Source organism: Pelophylax lessonae (assembly GCF_965119305.1).
Source record: "Pelophylax lessonae genome assembly, chromosome: 12".
In the NCBI taxonomy this organism is placed as follows: domain Eukaryota; kingdom Metazoa; phylum Chordata; class Amphibia; order Anura; family Ranidae; genus Pelophylax; species Pelophylax lessonae.
Window position 1 is genome coordinate 12,460,587 of NC_138779.1, and position 20,694 is coordinate 12,481,280.

A 20,694-nucleotide genomic window follows, 5' to 3' on the forward strand; every position below is an offset into this window, starting at 1 on the left:
ACCGGTACTGACCCATTACTAAGCATTTGCACTGGTATCGTTATTCGTGCAAATGCTCCAATACCTGACACTGATACTTTCAGGCTCGGTTCTTTCAGCTGACAGCGGGATTCCCCCACTGACAGCTGAAATGTAAAAAAAACAAAAAAAAAAGTCAGCAATTATCGGTTATTAAGGAGCGAGGCCACTGCGTCCTTAAAGCGGAGTTCCACCCAAAAGTGGAACTTCCGCTTTAGGGAGTCCTGACCCCCCGACATGCCACATTTGGCATGTCATTTTTTGGGGGGGGGAGCGGGTACCTAGTTTTGACAGGTACCCGCTCCCACTTCCGCTCGGAGCGCCGCGGCGCCCTGAGCGGAAGTTCTCCTCTCCCCCTCCCTCCCTGCAATCTTCTGGGACACGTCAGAGGTCCTAGAAGATTGCCGGCCAATCACGGCGCGCAGCGCGACTCGCGCATGCGCAGTGGGTACCCGGCTGTGAAGCCGCAAACTGTAACAGCCGGGTGCCCACAGCAGTGATGCCGGCGCCGAGGGAGAGGATCGAGGCTTCCGGCGGCCGCATCGCTGGACCGTTGGACAGGTGAGTAAATGGCTGGAACTCCGCTTTAACAGCCGATGACTCATTCAGCTGTCAGTGGGCTTCCCGTTGACAGCTGAAGTGTAAACAATGTCCCGGCAATTGGAGCTGTCAAAAAGAAAAAGAAAAGCAGCCTCATCCGTGCCAGATCCATACCTCATCCGTACCCACCCATGCCACCTCAGTGCTCATCTGTGGTTCATCCATGCCACACCCGTGCTCATCCATGCCACATCAGTGCTAATACATGCCACGTCAGTGCTAATACATGCCACGTCAGTGCTCATCAGTGCCACATTAATGCCACATCAGTGCTCATCCGTGCCACATCCATGCTACATCAGTATTCATCTGTACCACATCCATGCCACGTCAGTAGTCATCCTTGCCTCATCCATGCCATATCAGTACTCATCTGTGCCACATCCATGCCATGTCAGTGCTCATCCATACCACATCCATGCCACGTCAGTGGACATCCATGCCTCATCCATGCCATATCAGTGCTCATCCGTGCCACGTCAGTACTCATCCATGCCACATCCATGCCACGTCAGTGCTCATCCGTACCACATCAGTGCTCATCCGTGCCACATCCATGCCACATCATTGCTCATCTGTGCCACATCCATGCCACATCAGTGCTCATCCATGCCACATCAGTGCTCATCCGTGCCACATCCATGCCACGTCAGTGCTCATCCATGCCCCATCCATGCCACATCAGTGCTCATCCATGCCACATCAGTGCTCATCCGTGCCACATCCATGCCACATCATTGCTCATCTGTGCCACATCCATGCCACATCAGTGCTTATCCATGCCACATCCATGCCACATCAGTGCTCCTCCGTGCCACATCAGTGCCACAACAGTGCTTATCAGTGCCCTACAGTGCCTCACAATATTGTAATGGGAAGTCAGGAAATGATGGTGCTCCCTGCATGTTGGGCCTCTGTATGTGGCCAGGTTGTGGAAAAGTGTCACATATGTGGTATCGCCATACTCAGGAAGAGTAGCAGAATGTATTTTGGGGTGTAATTTTTGCTATATACAAGCTATGTGTTAGAAATATATTATAAATGGACAACTTTGTGTAAAAAAAAAAAAGCGTTTTCATTTTCTTTCCACATTTTCCAAAAACTTGTGGAAAAAAAAATGACATATTTAAAAGACGCATTATGTCTCCTAGATTATGTGTTGGGGTGTTTGCTTTCCAAAATGGGGTCATTTTGTGGGTGTTTCCATTGTCCTGGTGCTCCAGGGCCTTCAGAAGTGTGATAGGTTGTCAGAAATTATATGTGTAATTTTTGCTCCTAGAACGCCTGACGGTGCTCCTTGGATGTTGGGCCTCTGTATGTGGTCAGGCTGTGACAAAGTCCCACATATGTGGTATTGCCATACTCAGGAGGAGTAGCAGAATGTATTTTTGGGTGTAGTTGCAAGTATGCCTATACAGTGTGTGAGAAATAACTTGGTAATATGACCATTTTGTGAATAAAAAAAAAAAATCTTCATTTTGCAAAGATTCGTGGAAAAAAATTACAAACTTCAAAAAAATCACCATGCCTCTTACTAAATACCTTGGAATGTCTGCTTTCCAAAAATGGGTCATTTGGGGGGTATTTGTACTGTCCTGGCTTGTTAGGATCTCAAGATATGAGTCGGTACATCAGGTGTGATCAATTTTCAATGATTGGTACCATAGCTTGTAGACTCTATAACCTTCACAAAGACCAAATAATATATACTTATTTGGGTTATTTTTACCAAAGATAAGTAGCAGTATAAATTTTGGCCAAAATTTATGAAGAAAAATTACCAAATTTGCCAAATTTTAATACCGAATTAAAGAAAAATAAATTTTTTTTACAAAATTTTCGGTCTTTTTTTTCATCTATAGCGCAAAAAATAAAAAACCCAATGATGATTAAATACCACCAAAACAAAGCTCTGTTTGTGTGGAAAAAAAGGACGAAAATTTCATATGGGTACAGTATTGCATAACTGAGTAATTGTCATTCAAAATGTGAGAGCACTGAAAGCTGAAAACTGGTCTGGTTAGGAAGGGGGTTTAAGTGCCCAGTGAGTAAGTGGTTAAAGCAACCTGTCAAATAAAACAAATTTTCTTTTTTATTAAATGTTCCTCTGTTTAATCCCTTATTAACCCCTAATGTACTCTAATCAGCCTTAGTTAACACCTTATTCTCCTCCATTTAATTATTAATTTACTGTGGATTATTTATTTATTTATTTTTGTTTACTTCTATTTTATAAATTATTAATAATTAAAAACTTTTTTTTTGTTTGCTTTGTTTGTTCATTTTTTTACACCTTTAACATATGTTTACACGTTTCACATTAAAAAAAAAAAAAAAAAACGCAAAATTTAAAACAACGTCCCCAAACTGTTCTCAGAAAGTTGAGAGCATGAAATTGTCGGAAATGTCTTGGTATGCTGACGCCTTAAGAGTTCCCTTCACTGGAACTAAGGGGCCGAGCCCAACCCCTGAAAAACAACCTCCACCAAATGATTTGGACCAGTGCTCAAAGCAAGGTCCATAAAGACATGGATGAGCGAGTTTGGGGTGGAGGAACATGACTGTCCTGACCTCAACCTGTTAGAACACCTTTGGGATGCATTCGAGCGGAGACTGCGAGCCAGGCCTTCTCATCCAACATCAGTGCCTGACCTCACAAATGCTCTTCTGGAAGAATTGTCAAACATTCCCATAGACACACTCCTAAACCTTGTGGACAGCCTTCCCAGAAGAGTTGAAGCTATTATAGATGCAAAGGGGGGGCCAACTCAATATTGAACCCTACGGACTAAGACTGGGATGCCATTAAAGTTCATGTGTGTGTAAAGGCAGGCGTCCCAATACTTTTGATAATATAGTGTATATCCTATAGTTTGTGGACTCTATAACTTTCCTACAGACTAAATAATATACACTGATTTGGGTTATTTCAACCAAATAAATATATCAGAATACATTTTGACCTAAATCCACGAAGAAAAATTATTTATTTGCAAAACTGTATAACAGAAACAAAGGAAAACGTGTTTTGTTTTTTGTTTTTATTTTTTTGGTCTTTTTCGTTATTCAGCAAAAAATAAAAAACCCAGTGGTGATTAAATACCACCAAAAGAAAGCGCTATTTGTGTAAACAAAATGATAAAAATGTAGTTTGGGTACAATGTAGCATGACTGCCAATTGTCATTAGAGTGTGACAGCGCTGAAAGCTGAAAATTGGCCTGGGCAGGAAGGGGGTAAAAGTGCCAGATATTGAAGTGGTTAAAGTGTATGCATAATTATTATTATTATCTCTGGATCAGAAGAGAGTGCCCCCTGTCCTCTGTGATGACCTTAAGGGGAATATCTCAACACTGAGTTTACTATATGGACCCCTTTATACATGGAGATCATATCCCCCCTTATGTATTTATACATGGAGATCATATCCCCCCTTATGTATTTATACATGGAGATCATATCCCCCCTTATGTATTTATACATGGTGATCATATACCCCCTTATGTATTTATACATGGAGATCATATCCCCCCCCCTTATGTATTTATAATTGGAGATCATATCCCCCCTTATTTATTTATACATGGAGATCATATCCTCCCTTATTTATTTATACATGGAGATCATATCCCCCTTATGTATTTATACATGGAGATCATACCCCCCCCCCTTATGTATTTATATGTGGTGGTCATATCCCCCCCTTATGTATTTATACATGGAAATCATATCCCCCCCTTATGTATTTATACATGGAGATCATATCCCCCCCCTTATGTATTTATACATGGAGATCATATCCCCCTTATGTATTTATACATGGAGATCATATCCCCCCCTTATGTATTTATACATGGAGATCATACCCCCCCCCCCTTATGTATTTATACATGGAGATCATATCCCCCTTATGTATTTATACATGGAGATCATATCCCCCCCTTCTGTATTTATACATGAAGATCATATCCCCCCCCCTTATGTATTTATACATGGAGATCATATCCCCCTTATGTATTTATACATGGAGATCATATCCCCCCCTTATGTATTTATACATGGAGATCATACCCCCCCCCCCTTATGTATTTATACATGGAGATCATATCCCCCTTATGTATTTATACATGGAGATCATATCCCCCTTCTGTATTTATACATGGAGATCATATCCCCCCTTGTGTATTTATACATGGAGGTCATATCCCCCCCTTATGTATTTATACATGGAGATCATATCCCCCCCTTATGTATTTATACATGGAGATCATATCCCCCCCTTATGTATTTATACATGGACATCATATCCCCCCCCCCTTATGTATTTATACATGTTGATCATATCCCCCCCCTTTATGTATTTATACATGGAGATCATATCCCCCTTATATATTTATACATGGAGATCATATCCCCCCTTATGTATTTGTACATGGTGATCATATCCCCCCTTATGTATTTATACATGGGGATCATATCCCCCCTTATGTATTTATACATGGTGATCATATCCCCCGCCCCTTAATCTCCTCTTCTCAAGAGAGAATAAATTCAGTTCCTCTAACCTCTCCCCATAGCTGAGCTCCTCCATGCCTCTTATCAGTTTGGTTGCTCTTCTCTGCACTTTCTCCAGTTCCCTGATATTCTTTTTGAGAACTGGTGCCCAAAATTGAACTGCATATTTCAGATGAGGTCTTACTAACGATTTGTATAGAGCAGCCCAGATCCTCCTGTTCTCAGGTCCCACACTGGTGCTCCTGGCCCCTCCCTCCTGCCCCCAGAGCAAGCAGCTTACTATGGGGGCATCCAAGCAGGCTCGCTCCCGAGCCACTGCTCTGCATGTTCATTCACACACAGAGCAACGTCTCGGCCCCGCCCCCTCTCTCCTCATTGGATGTGATTGACAGCAGTGGGAGCCAATGACCCACTGCTGTCTCAGCCAATGAGGAGGGAGAGTCACTGGAGAGCCTCAGCTCTTGTGCACATCGCTGGATCGCGTGGGGTTGGAGGGCTGCTGCACACAGAAGGTTTTTTAGAACGCATGAAGGTAAAAAACCTGAAGCCTTTACAAACACTTTAGGCTTATGATCTACCAGAACCCCCGGATCCTTCTCTACCATTGGTTCTCCCAGTTCTACTCCCCCTAGTATGTATGATGCATGCATATTCTTACCCCCAAGTGCATAACTTTATATTTATCAACATTAAACCTCATTTGCAACATAGTTGTCCAATGAAACAGTGCATTGAGGCCAGCTTGTAAGTTGGAGACATCCTGTAAGGACGTTGATCCACTGCAAAGCTTGGTGTCATCTGCAAAGACTGAAATCTCAGACCCCCCATCATTTATAAATATATTAAAAATGAAGGGTCCCAACACTGAACCCTGAAGTACACCACTGATAACACTGATCCTTGGGGTACACCACTGATAACACTGATCCTTGGAGTACACCATTAATAACACTGAACCGATGTACACCACTGATAGCACTGAACCCTGGGGTACACCACTGATAACACTGAACCCTGGGGTACACCACTGATAACACTGATCCTTGGGGTACCCCACTGATAACACTGATCCTTGGAGTACACCATTAATAACACTGAACTTTGGGGTACACCACTGATAGCACTGAACGCTGGGGTACACCACTGATAACACTGAACCTTGGGGTACACCACTGATAACACTGAACCTCGGGTTCACCACTGATAATACTGAACCTTGGGGTACACCACTGATAACACTGAACCTCGGGTACACCACTGATAACACTGAACCCTGGAGTACACCACTAATAACACTTAACCTTGGTGTACACCACTGATAACACTGAACACTGGGGTATACCACTAATAACACTGATCCTTGAGGTACACCACTGATAACACTGATCCTTGAGGTACACCACTGATAACACTGATCCTTGGAGTACACCATTAATAACACTGAACCTTGGTGTACACCACTAATAACACTGATCGTTGGGGTACACCACTGATAACACTGATCCTTGGAGTACACCACTAATAACACTGATCGTTGGGGTACACCACTGATAACACTGATCCTTGGAGTACACCATTAATAACACTGAACCTTGGGGTACACCACTAATAACACTGATCCTTGAGGTACACCACTAATAACACTGATCCTTGAGGTACACCACTGATAACACTGATCCTTGGAGTACACCATTAATAACACTGAACCTTGGTGTACACCACTAATAACACTGAACCTTGGGGTACACCACTAATAACACTGATCGTTGGGGTACACCACTGATAACACTGATCCTTGGAGTACACCACTAATAACACTGATCGTTGGGGTACACCACTGATAACACTGATCCTTGGAGTACACCACTAATAACACTGATCGTTGGGGTACACCACTGATAACACTGATCCTTGGTGTACACCACTAATAACACTGATCGTTGGGGTACACCACTGATAACACTGATCCTTGGAGTACACCACTAATAACACTGAACCTTTTGGTACATTACTAATAACACTAAACCTTGGGGTACACCACTGATAACACTGAGGAAGAGGCTGGGCCTCGAAACGCGTCAGCCGTCATCTCATCGGTCATGGACGATTATATGGACTGACCCGGACATTTGAGCAGTTTAGCTCGATATGCTTTACTTTCTTCTATGTCTGTGAGTAGCCATTTTTAATGTTACACAATAAAGCCTGTTATTGAGGATAATGCGCTAGGTCGGTGCACCCTCTCTTTGTTTTCTTTGCTTCTAGTATCGGTGGACTACCCCAGTCCGTTTTGGGCAGCACATCTGAGAAGCCAGGTGTGAGTCCCGTGAGGAGTGTGGTAGAGGGGCTGGGATACCAAGCGCAGGAGAAAGGTGGTCACACCTTATTGTCTTTTGGAGCACTGATAACACTGAACCCTGGGGTACACTTCTGATAACACTGATCCTTGATGTACACCAGTGATAACACTGATCCCTGGGGTACACTTCTGATAACACTGAGCCATGGAATACACAACTGATAACACTGATCCTTGGGGTACACCACTGATAACACTGATCATTGGGGTATACCACTAATAACACTGAACCTTGGGGTAGAGCACTAATAACACCAAACCTTGGGGTACACCACTAATAACACTGAACCCTGGAGTACACCACTGATAACACTGAACCTTGGGGTACCCCACTAATAACACTGAACCTTGGGGTACATCACTGATAACACTGAACCCTGGGTTCACCACTGATAACACTGAACCTTGGTGTACACCACTGATAACACTGATCCCTGGGGTAGACCACTGATAACACTGAGCCATGGAGTACACAACTGATAACACTGAACCCTGGAGTACACCACTGATAGCACTGATCCTTGGTGTACACCAGTGATAACACTGATCCCTGGGGTACACTTCTGATAACACTGAGCCATGGAATACACAACTGATAACACTGATCCTTGGGGTACACCACTGATAACACTGATCATTGGGGTATACCACTAATAACACTGAACCTTGGGGTAGAGCACTAATAACACCAAACCTTGGGGTACACCACTAATAACACTGAACCCTGGAGTACACCACTGATAACACTGAACCTTGGGGTACCCCACTAATAACACTGAACCTTGGGGTACATCACTGATAACACTGAACCCTGGGTTCACCACTGATAACACTGAACCCTGGGGTACACCACTGATAACACTGAACCTTGGTGTACACCACTGATAACACTGATCCCTGGGGTAGACCACTGATAACACTGAGCCATGGAGTACACAACTGATAACACTGATCCTTGGGGTAGACCACTATTTGTGACTGGTGAGTATCTTAGTGACTGGTTAGTATATTAGCGACTGGTGAGTACCCCAGGTTTAGTACCAGGGGAGACAGGGGTAGTGTAGGTAAGGAAGAGCAGGTCGTTAATATATCCCCATAGAGTAGTGGGTAATAATGTCCGACAGGATTGGGGATGCCACTCAGTGCTCTTCTTGCTGCATGTATGCATTCCTTGATGAACCAATCGAGGATGAATACTGCTGTGCAAGATGTGAGCGACTTGTTGCTCTGGAATACCAGATCCTGGACCTACAGAACACAGTGGCAACACTGCGTAGCATCAACAACCTGGAAAGGAGCTTGGACATTACCCATCAGGCGCTGGCAGGGGCCAGCATAGAGGAGGGAGGAATAGAGGAGACGCAAGCAGCAGAGGTACGCAGTTGGGTGACTTTTAGGAAGGGTAGAGGGATGAGGGCCAGGGAGGCCAGTCCTGAGTTGGTACACCCTAACAAATTTGCCGAGTTGCAGGTTGAGGGGGATATCAACTCAGGGGTGGCAGTGCTGGAGCATGCGCCCTCCCCCAGCTGCCAGGGGAGGGGCGGCTCCAGGAAGAAGGGGGGTCATGACTCAGGAAAGGTTAGAAAGGTTGTGGTAGTGGGGGACTCAATTATCAAGAGGACAGAGAGGGCAATCTGTAAAAAAGATCTCGGTAACCAAACAGTATGTTGTTTACCGGGCGCTCGAGTTCGGCACATCGCGGATCTGGCAGACAGATTATTTGTCGGGGCTGGGGATGACCCAGCGGTCATGGTGCATGTGGGCACCAGTGGCGGAGCCAGAGGGTTAGCTGGGGTGGCAATTGCCACCCCAGACAAAGTCCTTGCCACCCCGATCCTGGGTGGGTGCATGGCAGTGGAGGAATCACAGGGGATCACTGTACGAGAGCTGCGGAGGGAGGCAGGTGGAGAGCTGGTAGGCATCCAGACAGTGATTAGTTGGGGCGGCTGCAAAGTAAGAGAGTGGAGCTTTCAAAATGGAGAATGGATGTTGAGGTGGGCGGAGCCGATATGCGGGGCTCCGCCCCTTTTCCAATTACCTTATAGACCAAGGTAGCAGCTAGTTTACTGCCCGGTAGAAGGACCCTGGTGATGTCAGCATACCATGTGACTCTTTGGGCACATCGTACAGAAGGTAGACAGCAAGTGGTCACATCCCATGTAGCTGCTCTGCAAGACAGGTGTGTTCTTGGGCTTTTATCTGCTTAAAGGTTTGGAATCTCTGAGTAGGACTGTCTCAAGGGATGGCTCTGTCTGTATATGGGTGGGTGGCTCTGTCTGTATATGGGGGGGGTATGTCTTTATATGGGGGGGTGGCTCTGTCTGTATATGGGGGGATATGTCTGTATATGGGGGGGTGGCTCTGTCTGTATATGGGGGGGGGTGGCTCTGTCTGTATATATGGGGGGTGGCTCTGTCTGTATATATGGGGGGGGGGGTGGCTCTGTCTGTATATGGGGGGATATGTCTGTAAATGGGAGGGGGTGGCTCTGTCTGTCCATGGGGGGGGGGGGTGGCTCTGTCTGTCCATGGGGGGGGGTGGCTCTATCTGTATATGGGGGGATATGTCTGTATATGGGGGGGGATATGTCTGTAAATGGGAGGGGGGTGTCTCTGTCTGTATATGGGGGGGGTGGCTCTGTCTGTATATATGGGGGGGTGGCTCTGTCTGTATATATGGGGGGGGGTGGCTCTGTCTGTATATGGGGGGATATGTCTGTAAATGGGAGGGGGTGGCTCTGTCTGTCCATGGGGGGGGGGGGTGGCTCTGTCTGTCCATGGGGGGGGTGGCTCTATCTGTATATGGGGGGATATGTCTGTATATGGGGGGGATATGTCTGTAAATGGGAGGGGGGTGTCTCTGTCTGTACATGGGGGGGGGGGTCTCTGTCTGTACATGGGGGGGTGTCTCTGTCTGTACATGGGGGGGGGGGGTGTGGCTCTGTCTGTACATGGGGGGGGGGTGGCTCTGTCTATATATGGGTGGGGTGGCTCTGTCTATATATGGGTGGGGGGGTGGCTCTGTCTGTATATGGGGGGGATATGTCTTTATATGGGGGGGTGGCTCTGTCTGTATATGGGGGGGGTCTCTGGCTGTATATGGAGGGGTGGGGGTCTCTAGCTGTATATATGGGGGGTCACAGCCGCTGGTCAGGAAGGAAGCTGGCAGGGGGCGGGACCAATCTCACATCCTCAGCCTGTGAGGTGGTTCTTCGTCCTGCATCTTGTGACCTCACCACACTCTCTCGCTTCTCCTGTCAGGCGCTTACATAACGGAGTTCAGGAACTAAGCCTCCTTCTCTACTGAACAATCAGATCCCCCCTAGACAGGTCCCACCCTTCTACTCATTTCTTTTACGTTAAATAAACCAAGCTGCGCTAAACGATAGAACAGTGCTATGACCACACGTGTGTATGTGATGAAAACTATTTTTTTTCATCACATACACACGTGTGGTCATAGCACTGTTATATAGTTTAGCGCAGCTTGGTTTATTTTATTTATTGTTTGGTGTTGTCACACTTGAAGCTGCTGCTTCCTTTTCTTTCACATAGCGCGGTTATCCTTTTTTACACTTATTTCTTTTACTACCTTTTTTTATCAAGCCCCTTTTTGCTTTTATGGGTCAAACTGGGAGGGTCTGTGCTTCATTGGTGTACCACCCCATATCTGACCTCGCCTTTCCTCTGTTCTCTCTCCTCTCCTCCTGGCCCCCTGTTCTCCTCTCCTCTGTTCTCTCCTCTCCGTTCTCTCCTCCTGACCCCCTGATCTCCTCTCCTCTGTTCTCTCCTCTCCGTTCTCCTCTCCTCCTGACCCCCTGATCTCCTCTCCTCTGTTCTCTCCTCTCCGTTCTCCTCTCCTCCTGACCCCCTGTTCTCCTCTCCTCTGTTCTCTCCTCTCCTCTCCTCTCCTCTCCTCTCCTCTCCTCTGTTCTCTCCTCTCCTCTGTTCTCTCCTCTCCTCTGTCCTCTCCTCTCCTCTGTTCTGTTCTCTCCTCTGTTCTGTTCTCTCCTCTCCTCTGTTCTCTCCTCTCCTCTGTTCTCTGCTCTCCTCTGTTCTCTCCTCTCCTCTCCTCTGTTCTCTCCTCTCCTCTCCTCTGTTCTCTCCTCTCCTCCTGACCCCCCCCCCCCCTCCTTATTATCTGTTCTGTTCTCTCCTCTTGACCTCCTGATGCCCCTGTTCTCCTCTCTTCTATTCTCTCCTCTCCTTTGTCCTCTCCTCTCCATAGCACGCCATGTCTGACCCTTGACTGAGGGGGGCATTGGGAGGAGCTTGGGCTGTACTGTTAAATGTGGGAGGGGCTTGGGTGGTACTTTAAAATGTGGGAGGGGGTCATCAAATTTACTTTAGGGCTGAAGCCCCTGGTCTTTTTCCCACCTAGCAACGCCCCTGAGGAGTGGTGTAATCACAGGGGAGCGCCGATCCATTCCACACCAAGACAGGAAGACCGGACAATCGTCCTGTATCTTAGTTTGTGTCCTCCCAATTCTGGGTGATGTCATGAGGGAGGGACTAAGGAGAACCTCAAATACCCATTGGCTGGGGAGGCAGCAGGAGTTGATGCAGCCTAAATCTTACAGGCTGCACCGCCTCCTGCTACTTACACAGCCAATGGGTGCATCGGAAGCGCTGTCTGTCAATCGCATGCTTTAAATCTTCATCCCGATTCCCGCGGTCTTCCTGTCTTGGTGTGGGTCTTGTGGGATGGATTAGCTCTGAAAGGAGTTCCTGGGCAGCCTGCAGTGACTGAGGTGAGGGACAGTTTTGCCCAAGTAGTAGAAGCGCCTGTTCCTGTACAGTCTATGCTCCTTACCAAAAATGTTTCCCCCTTTAATAAGTCATTGTAATGCCACCCAAATTCTTGCCCTTTTACCAGGGTGAAAGTAACCTAACACCTGTGCAGCATTAGTGTCAGCTTACTGTCAGTCACCCTGTTTAAAAGGACAGGAATATGGGTGGCATTACAATGATTTAGTAAAGGGGGCAAAATTATAATCTCCTAAATCCTGCTTTTTTTATTTTTAGCAGAGTGGCAGATTTCTTATCGGGCTAATAAGCCACAACAGCAAGCCAAGTGTTTGGCTTATGGTTGTGGCATGGCCCCATTGACCTGGATAGCCAAATTTCACATAGGCTTAACATAAACCATCAAAGCTGTGGCACATGTAGGGAGGGGTTCCAGTGGAGCGGTTCCACATGGAGGGGTTCCAGTTGTGATCTAGACTTTGAGTTGTCTGTTTTTACCATCCCCTGACCGCTCAGAAAAAAGTCTTAAATGGGCAAAATTATCTGAAAAAACTGACCCTTTAACAACTTCAGCTCCCCCTTAATGACCAGACCATTTTCTGCGATATGGCACTGCATTGCTTTAACTGACAATTGCGAGGTTGTGTGACGCTGTACCCAAATACAACTGATGTATTTTTTTCCCAGATTTCTTTTGGTGGTATTTGATCCCCTCTGCAGTTTTTATATTTTGCGCTATAAACATAAAATTTGCGACAAATCCTTTTTACTTTCTGCTATAAAACATTCCCAATGAAGAAAAATCAAAATTTTTCATAAATTCAGGCTAATATGTATTCTGCCACATATTTTTTGTAAAAAATCCTAAGTATATTTTGATTGGGTTGCAAAAAAGTTATTACATCTACAAACTATGGAACTTTTTATTTTTTTAATTGTTTTTATTAGTAATGGCAGCGATCAGCGATTATTAGAGGGACTAAGAGGGGTATATGCTAATGCCAGGAGCCTAGCTAATAAAATGGATGAGTTGGAAATGTTATTACATGAGGATGACATAGACCTTGTGGGAATAACAGAGACTTGGTTCGACCCCTCACATGACTGTCTGGCCAATATCCAAGGGTATTTGGTGTACCGGAAGGACAGGGTAGGAAAAAGAGGGGGAGGGGTATGTCTCTATGTCAAGAACAATATAAAGGTGATAGAGAGGAGTGACATTACGGAAGGGATGAGTATGGAGTTAGAATCTGTGAGGGTAGAACTCCATAGGGAAGGAGAAAAGGGAAAAGTAATTGTGGGGGTTTGCTATAGGCCACCTAAACAAGGGGAGGAGGTAGAGCTGGAATTTTTAGCACTAATGGGTAAAGTGGCAATGCTAGGATCAGTCATCGTATTGGGGGACTTCAATTATCCCGACATTGAATGGAAAGAGGGGACTGCACACTCACAGAAGGCCTGCCTATTCACGGAAACCTTACAGGATAATTACATGTCACAGTTGGTGGATTCTCCTACTAGAGAAAACGCAGTCCTGGATCTATTGATCACTAATGACCCAGACCTAATCTCGGAGGTAGGAGTCCAGGACAACCTGGGCTCTAGCGATCACAAGATGATCGCATTTAGTATAAATAACAATATAACAAGGCAAGTGGGGAACATAAGAACCCTAAACTTCAGAAGGGCAAACTTTCCAAAATTATACTCCTTGATGGAAAGGGTAAACTGGGACCAAACCCTGGGATCCCTGACCACAGAGGAAAAATGGGAATGCTTTAGGACCACATTAAGCAAATGCATCTTGCAGTGCATTCCTATGGGAAATAAATTTAGAAGAGACAAAGCCAAACCTGGCTGGCTAAACCGTAGCATTTAAAAACTTATTAGGGGAAAAAAATTGGCCTTCAAGAAATATAAAGCAGAGGGCACAGTATTGGCTTTCATCCAATACAAGGAGGCAAATAAGAAAAGTAAACAAGAAATCAAGATGGCTAAAATCAACTTTGAGAGACAAATAGCGGAGGATAGTAAAAAAAACCCAAAGAAATTCTTTAAATATATCAACAGCAAAAAAGCTAGGGCAGAGCATGTTGCACACATAATTAACGATGATGGGAGGATGGTTACAGAGGACACTGAAAAAGAAACCGTGCTGAATTCTTTTTTCTCGTCAGTCTTTACACAGGAAAAGGAAGGGTACACTGACCATGACTGTATGGGGTACACTGACCATGACTGTATGGTTAGGAGTAATACAAAGGACTTGCCACTATGGCTTACAGAGGGTGTAATCAGGGAAAGGCTGGATAAAATTAACACAAACAAATCACCAAGGCCGGATGGCGTACATCCGAGAGTACTCAAGGAACTGAGTATGGTTATATCTAGACCACTGTTCCTGATCTTTGCTGACAGTATTAGGACAGGAGATGTACCAGGGGATTGGAAGAAAGCTAACGTGATTCCAATATTCAAAAAGGGCCAGAGGCATATCCCGGGAAATTATAGGCCTGTCAGTTTGACATCAATAGTATGTAAACTTCTGGAGGGGATGATAAGGGACTATATCGTAGAGTTTGCTAAAGACAACAACATCATCAGCAGTAATCAGCATGGGTTTACAAATGGGCGTTCTTGTCAAACCAATCTCTTAGCATTCTACGAGGAGGTGAGCTGTGAGCTAGATAGGGGCAGACCAGTGGATGTGGTGTACTTGGATTTCGCTAAGGCGTTTGATACAGTTCCCCACAAGCGCTTAATTTATAAGATAAGGTCTGCAGGTATCGACCGCAGGGTTTGCTCTTGGATACGGAACTGGCTAAAAGGGCGTGTCCAAAGGGTGGTAATAAACAGCGCATACTCAGACTGGTCTGGGGTGGTAAGTGGGGTCCCCCAAGGCTCAGTCCTGGGACCAACCTTGTTTTAATTTATTCATAAAAAGCATTGAGGACGGGATCAGTAGTTCTATATCAGTTTTTGCAGATGACACAAAATTGGCCAGGGCAATAACTTCACAGCATGAAGCAGATATCCTACAGAATGACCTGGACAAAATAACGGAGTGGGCAACGACATGGCAAATGAGGTTTAATGTAGAGAAGTGTAAGGTTTTGCACTTGGGGACTAAAAACATAAAAACACAATACACGTTAGGAGGGGAACCCTTGGGGGAATCAAAAATGGAGAAGGATCTGGGAGTCTTGGTTGATGATAGATTAGGCAACAGCATGCAATGTCAGGCGGCAGCTGCCAAAGCCAGCAGAATATTAGCATGCATAAAGAAAGGGATGTATTCCAGAGATAAGACTATAATCCTTCCACTTTACAAAACTCTGGTCCGACCGCATCTGGAGTATTCTGTCCAGTTCTGGTCGCCAGTCCTCGGGAGGGATGTGTAGGAGCTGGAGAGAGTCCAGAGAAGGGCAACTAAACTGATTAGGGGATTGGAGGACCTTGATTATGAAGAGCGTCTGCAATCGCTTGATTTATTCTCCCTGGAGAAGAGACGCCTGAGGGGGGACATGATAGCAATTTACAAATATCTCAATGGGGATCTCAGCTTAGAAAAAAAGCTGTTCAATCGAAGGGATTGCACGAGGACTCGAGGGCATACAATGCGATTAGAGGAGAAGCGTTTTAACCTCAGGCAACGTGGGGGGTTCTTTACTGTGAGGGCTACAAGATTGTGGAATTCTCTACCACAAGAGGTGGTTTCTGCGGGAAGTATGGTGGCTTTCAAAAGACTCTTAGACTTACATCTCAAGGATCAGAACATTCAGGGCTATGTGAGATGATTACAGCCACACACACCTACACAGGTTGAACTGGATGGACTATTGTCTTTATTCAACCTCAACTACTATGTAACTATGTAACTATGGTATCTGACAGAGCTTGAGATATTTTGCAAAAAGAAGAATGGGCAAAAATGTCCTCTCTAGATGTGCAAAGCTGGTAGAGACATCCCCAAAAAGACTTGCAGCTGTAATTGCAGGGAAAGGCGGTTCAACAAAGTATTGGCTCCGGAGGGGGTCACAGATTTATTTGTAAAAAATGTTGAAGGCCATTTATCATTTTCCTTCCACTTCACAATTATGTGCTACTTTGCATCGGTCTATCACATAAAATCCCAATAAAATACATTTATGTTTTTGGGTGTAATATGAGAAAATGTGGAAAATTTCAAGGGGTGTGAATACTTGTTCAAGACACTGTATCTGAGAATAAGAAATTGCTCATTGCTCAAGGAACCCCTAGCAGCCTCTGAGGGAACCCTGGTTGAGAAACCCTGACTTAAAGCAGGGCCGTCTTTTCGAATGGGCACGCCCGGCAGTTGCCCGGGGGCCCCACACACAGGGTGACAATTTACATACCGATCTGTCCCCCCCCCGGCCAGATTAGTTTACCTGGTGGTCTAGGACACCCCCCCCCCCCCCCCGTTGTCCACCAGGAGCGGGCGCCGGTTGTTTTGGTGTGGCTCTGAGTCTCTGCTGCACTGGTTGCTAGGAAGGCCAGCCGACTGGCATCTAACAACCAGTAAAGTTCTGAGGAGTACCCATCATGCACAGCGGAGGAGAATCCTCCTCGTTGGCTCGTCCTCCTCCGCGCCTAGAAGAATGGCTCCACCCACCTCCTCCCTTCATGTGCTGTGCGGCCGGTGGAAGGTAATCAGACTGCTGCAGGCTGCTTGTTTTCTTTTCTCTCTCTCTCCATTGACTGTCTGTGCCATCCTTTTCCTGCCATATACATCCTCTGTGTGCCATCCTCTGTGTGTGTGCTATCCTCTGTGTGTGTGCCATCCTCTGTGTGTGTGCCATCCTCTGTGTGTGTGCCATCCTCTGTGTTCCATCCTCTGTGTGTGTGCCATCCTCTGTGTGCCATCCTATGTGTGCCATGTACATCCTCTGTGTGCCACCCTCTGTGTGCCATCCTCTGTGTGACATGTACATCCTCTGTGTGCCACCCTCTGTGTGCCATCCTCTGTGTGACATTTACATCTTCCGTGTGCCATCCTCTGTGTGCCATGTACATCCTCTGCGTGCCATGTACATCCTCTGTGTGCCACCCTATGTGTGCCCCCCTATGTGTGCCACCCTCTGTGTGCCACCCTCTGTGTGCCATGTACATCCTCTGTGTGCCATCCTCTGTGTGCTATGTGCATCCTCTGTGTGCCATCCTCTGTGTGCCATGTAAATCCTCGGTGTACTATCCTCTGTGTGCCATGTACATCCTCTGTGTGCCATCCTCCGTGTGCCATGTACATCCTCTGTTTGCCATCCTCTGTGTGCCATGTACATCCTCTGTGCACCATCCTCTGTGTGCCATGTATATCCTCTGTGTGCCATCCTCCGTGTGCCATGTACATCCTCTGTGTGCCATCCTCTGTGTGCCATGTACATCCTCTGTGTGCCATCCTCTGTGTGCCATCCTCTGTGTGCCATGTACATCCTCTGTGTGCCATCCTCTGTGTGCCATGTACATCCTCTGTGTGCCATCCTCTGTGTGCCATGTACATCCTCTGTCTCTGTGCCATCCTATACCTGTCATGTACATCCTCTGTGTGCCATCCTATATCTGCCATGTACATCCTCTGTGTGTCATCCTATACTTGCCATGTACATCCTCTGTATGTGCCATCCTATACTTGCCATGTACATCCTCTGTGTGCCATCCTATACTTGCCATGTACATCCTCTGTCTCTGTGCCATCCTATACCTGTCATGTACATCCTCTGTGTGCCATCCTATATCTGCCATGTACATCCTCTGTGTGTCATCCTATATCTGCCATGTACATCCTCTGTGTGTCATCCTATACTTGCCATGTACATCCTCTGTGTGCTAGCCTATACTTGCCATGTACATCCTCTGTCTTTGCCATCCTTTACTTGCCATGTACATCCTCTGTATGTGCCATCCTATACTTGCCATGTACATCCTCTGTGTGCCATCCTCTGTGTGCCATCCTATACTTGCCATGTACATCCTCTGCCTGTGCCATCCTATACCTGCCATGTACATCCTCTGTCTGTGTCATCCTTTACCTGCCATGTACATCCTCTGTCTGTGTCATCCTATACCTGCCGTGTACATCCTCTGTCTGTGCCATCCTTCACCTGCTATATACCTCCTCTGTGTGCCATCCTATACTTGCCATGTACATCCTTTGTCTGTGCCATCCTATACCTGCCATGTACATCCTCTGTCTGTGCCATCCTTTACCTGCCATGTACATCATCTATGTGCCATCCTCTGTGTGCCATCCTATAGTTGCCATGTACATCCTCTGTCTGTGCCATCCTATACCTGCCATGTACATCCTCTGTTTGTGCCATCCTTTACCTGCCATGTACATCCTCTATGTGCCATCCTATGCCTGCCATGTACATCCTCTGTCTGTGCCATCCTTTACCTGCCATGTACATCCTCTGTGTGCCACCCTTTGTGTGCCATCCTATACTTGCCATGTACATCCTCTGTCTGTGCCATCCTATACCTGCCATGTACATCCTCTGTCTGTGCCATCCTTTAACTGCCATGCACATCCTCTGTGTGCCATCCTATACTTGCCATGTATGTCCTCTGTCTGTGGCCGTGCCATCCTATACCTGCCATGTACATCCTCTGTGTGCCATCCTATACCTGCCATGTACATCCTCTGTCTGTGCCATCCTCTACATGCCGTGTACATTCTATTTGTGCCCTCCTGTGTGCCATTCTATATCTGTCCTGTACATCCTATGTGTGCCATCCTCTGTGTGCCATCCTATATCTGTCCTGTACATCCTCTGTGCCATCCCATACCTGCCATGTACATACTCTGTCTATGCCATCCCATGCCTGCCATGTACATCCTCTGTGTCATCTCATACCTGCCATGTATAAACTCTGTCTATGCCATCCCATACCTGCCATGTACATCCTCTGTGTGCTATCCTATATCTGTCCTGTGCATCCTCTTGTGTGCCATCCTATACCTCACATGTACATTCTGTGCCATGTGCCCTCCTGTACCTGTCCTGTAAGTCAGCTCACTGTGCCATCCTATATCTGTTATGTACATCCACTGTATGCCATCATATACCTGTCATGTGCCTCCTCTGTGTGCTGTCCTATACCTGTCATGTGCATCCTCTGTGTGCCATCCTTTACCTGTCATGTACATCCGCTGCCTCTGCAATCCTATACCTGCCATGTACATCCTCTGTGTGCTTCTCTCTCTCTCTCTCTCGTTGTGTTAATGTTTAAACACTGATTTTGTTGGAGGTACCAATAAATATAGCCTTATTGATAATTTGCATTTTTATTCTCGTGGGTGATTGTGTAGGCGGGGTCCCAGTGCACTGCATTTCCCGGGGACCTATACGGCTCTTAAGATGGCACTGACTTAAAGAGACCAGTGCCTACAAGGCCTAGAGAAATCTGCCCCAATGCACTTTAGCAGCAGCACTTCCTAAACTTTTGCTATTACAGCTAAAGCACATTATCAATATGACTGCCTGGGACCCAAATTTTTATATTGAAGGGGTTGACTTATTTAAAAACCCCCTTAATGACCCTTCTGAACCATCTGAGCTAAGTTTGAAGGCCATTAAGTGCATTATGTTTAGTTGTTCACTATGAAAAAAAAATTACGCATTAGTTGGGCAGGTCCGTGAACCATGAGTGGGCACCTAAGACCCATGATATACCCAAACCTGAATCTCATTCCTAGTCAGGAGTGTATACCACACAGATTGCAGGGGTCAGGAGTATGTAAAGCACAGAGTGAAGAGATCAGGGGATCAATAGCACAAAGAGTTCAGGGGTCAGGAGTAAATAACTCACAGAGCACAGGGGTCAGAAGTAAATAACTCACAGAGCACAGGGGTCAGGAGTAAATAGTACACAGAATGTAGGGGTCAGGGCTATATAACTGTAACACACAGGCAAAAAAAGACAACCACAAAATCCCCCCCCCCCCCTCCCCGCCAAGCACACATCTTTTCTTACCCAAAGTTTCCCTCACCCTCTGTACTCCACAGCCAGGGCCGGATTAAGAGCATCATGGTCTTGGTGCTGAGGATTTTGAAGGGCCTTAAGGGCCGTGCCTTGGCATGCACCCAGAGGAGGAAGGGTGCAGCCATGCATGCCTAATTCAACATGGGATGCTGTCTCTGAAGCCCATAAACACATCCATGCATCGGCAACTGTCCCTCCTTGTCCGGCCTTCGTGCTGTGTGGGGAGGTTCTGAGGGAGCTGCCTGGGGAAGCGAGCATAGAAGCCAGACTTCTGTGTTTACAAGTGACAGAAGAGCGGTAACAGTGAATATGGCCAACCTGGGGCCTATTTATAAAGGTAGGGGCCTGGAGCTGCAGCTCCAATAGCCCCTACGTTAATCTGGCCCTGTCCACAGCCAACAGAGATCTGCAAAATGCAACCACTACATCTAAGGGCTGGAGAGCTACAATATATA

The 20,694-nt window shown here is 46.3% G+C and overlaps 1 long non-coding RNA gene across 1 annotated transcript in view; it reads left to right on the top strand.

Moving 5' to 3' along the window:
• Positions 1 to 20,694, top strand: part of LOC309567853 — a 1,051,047-nt gene that overhangs the window by 569,947 nt on the left and 460,406 nt on the right. The gene's annotated exons all lie outside the window — the stretch shown is intronic.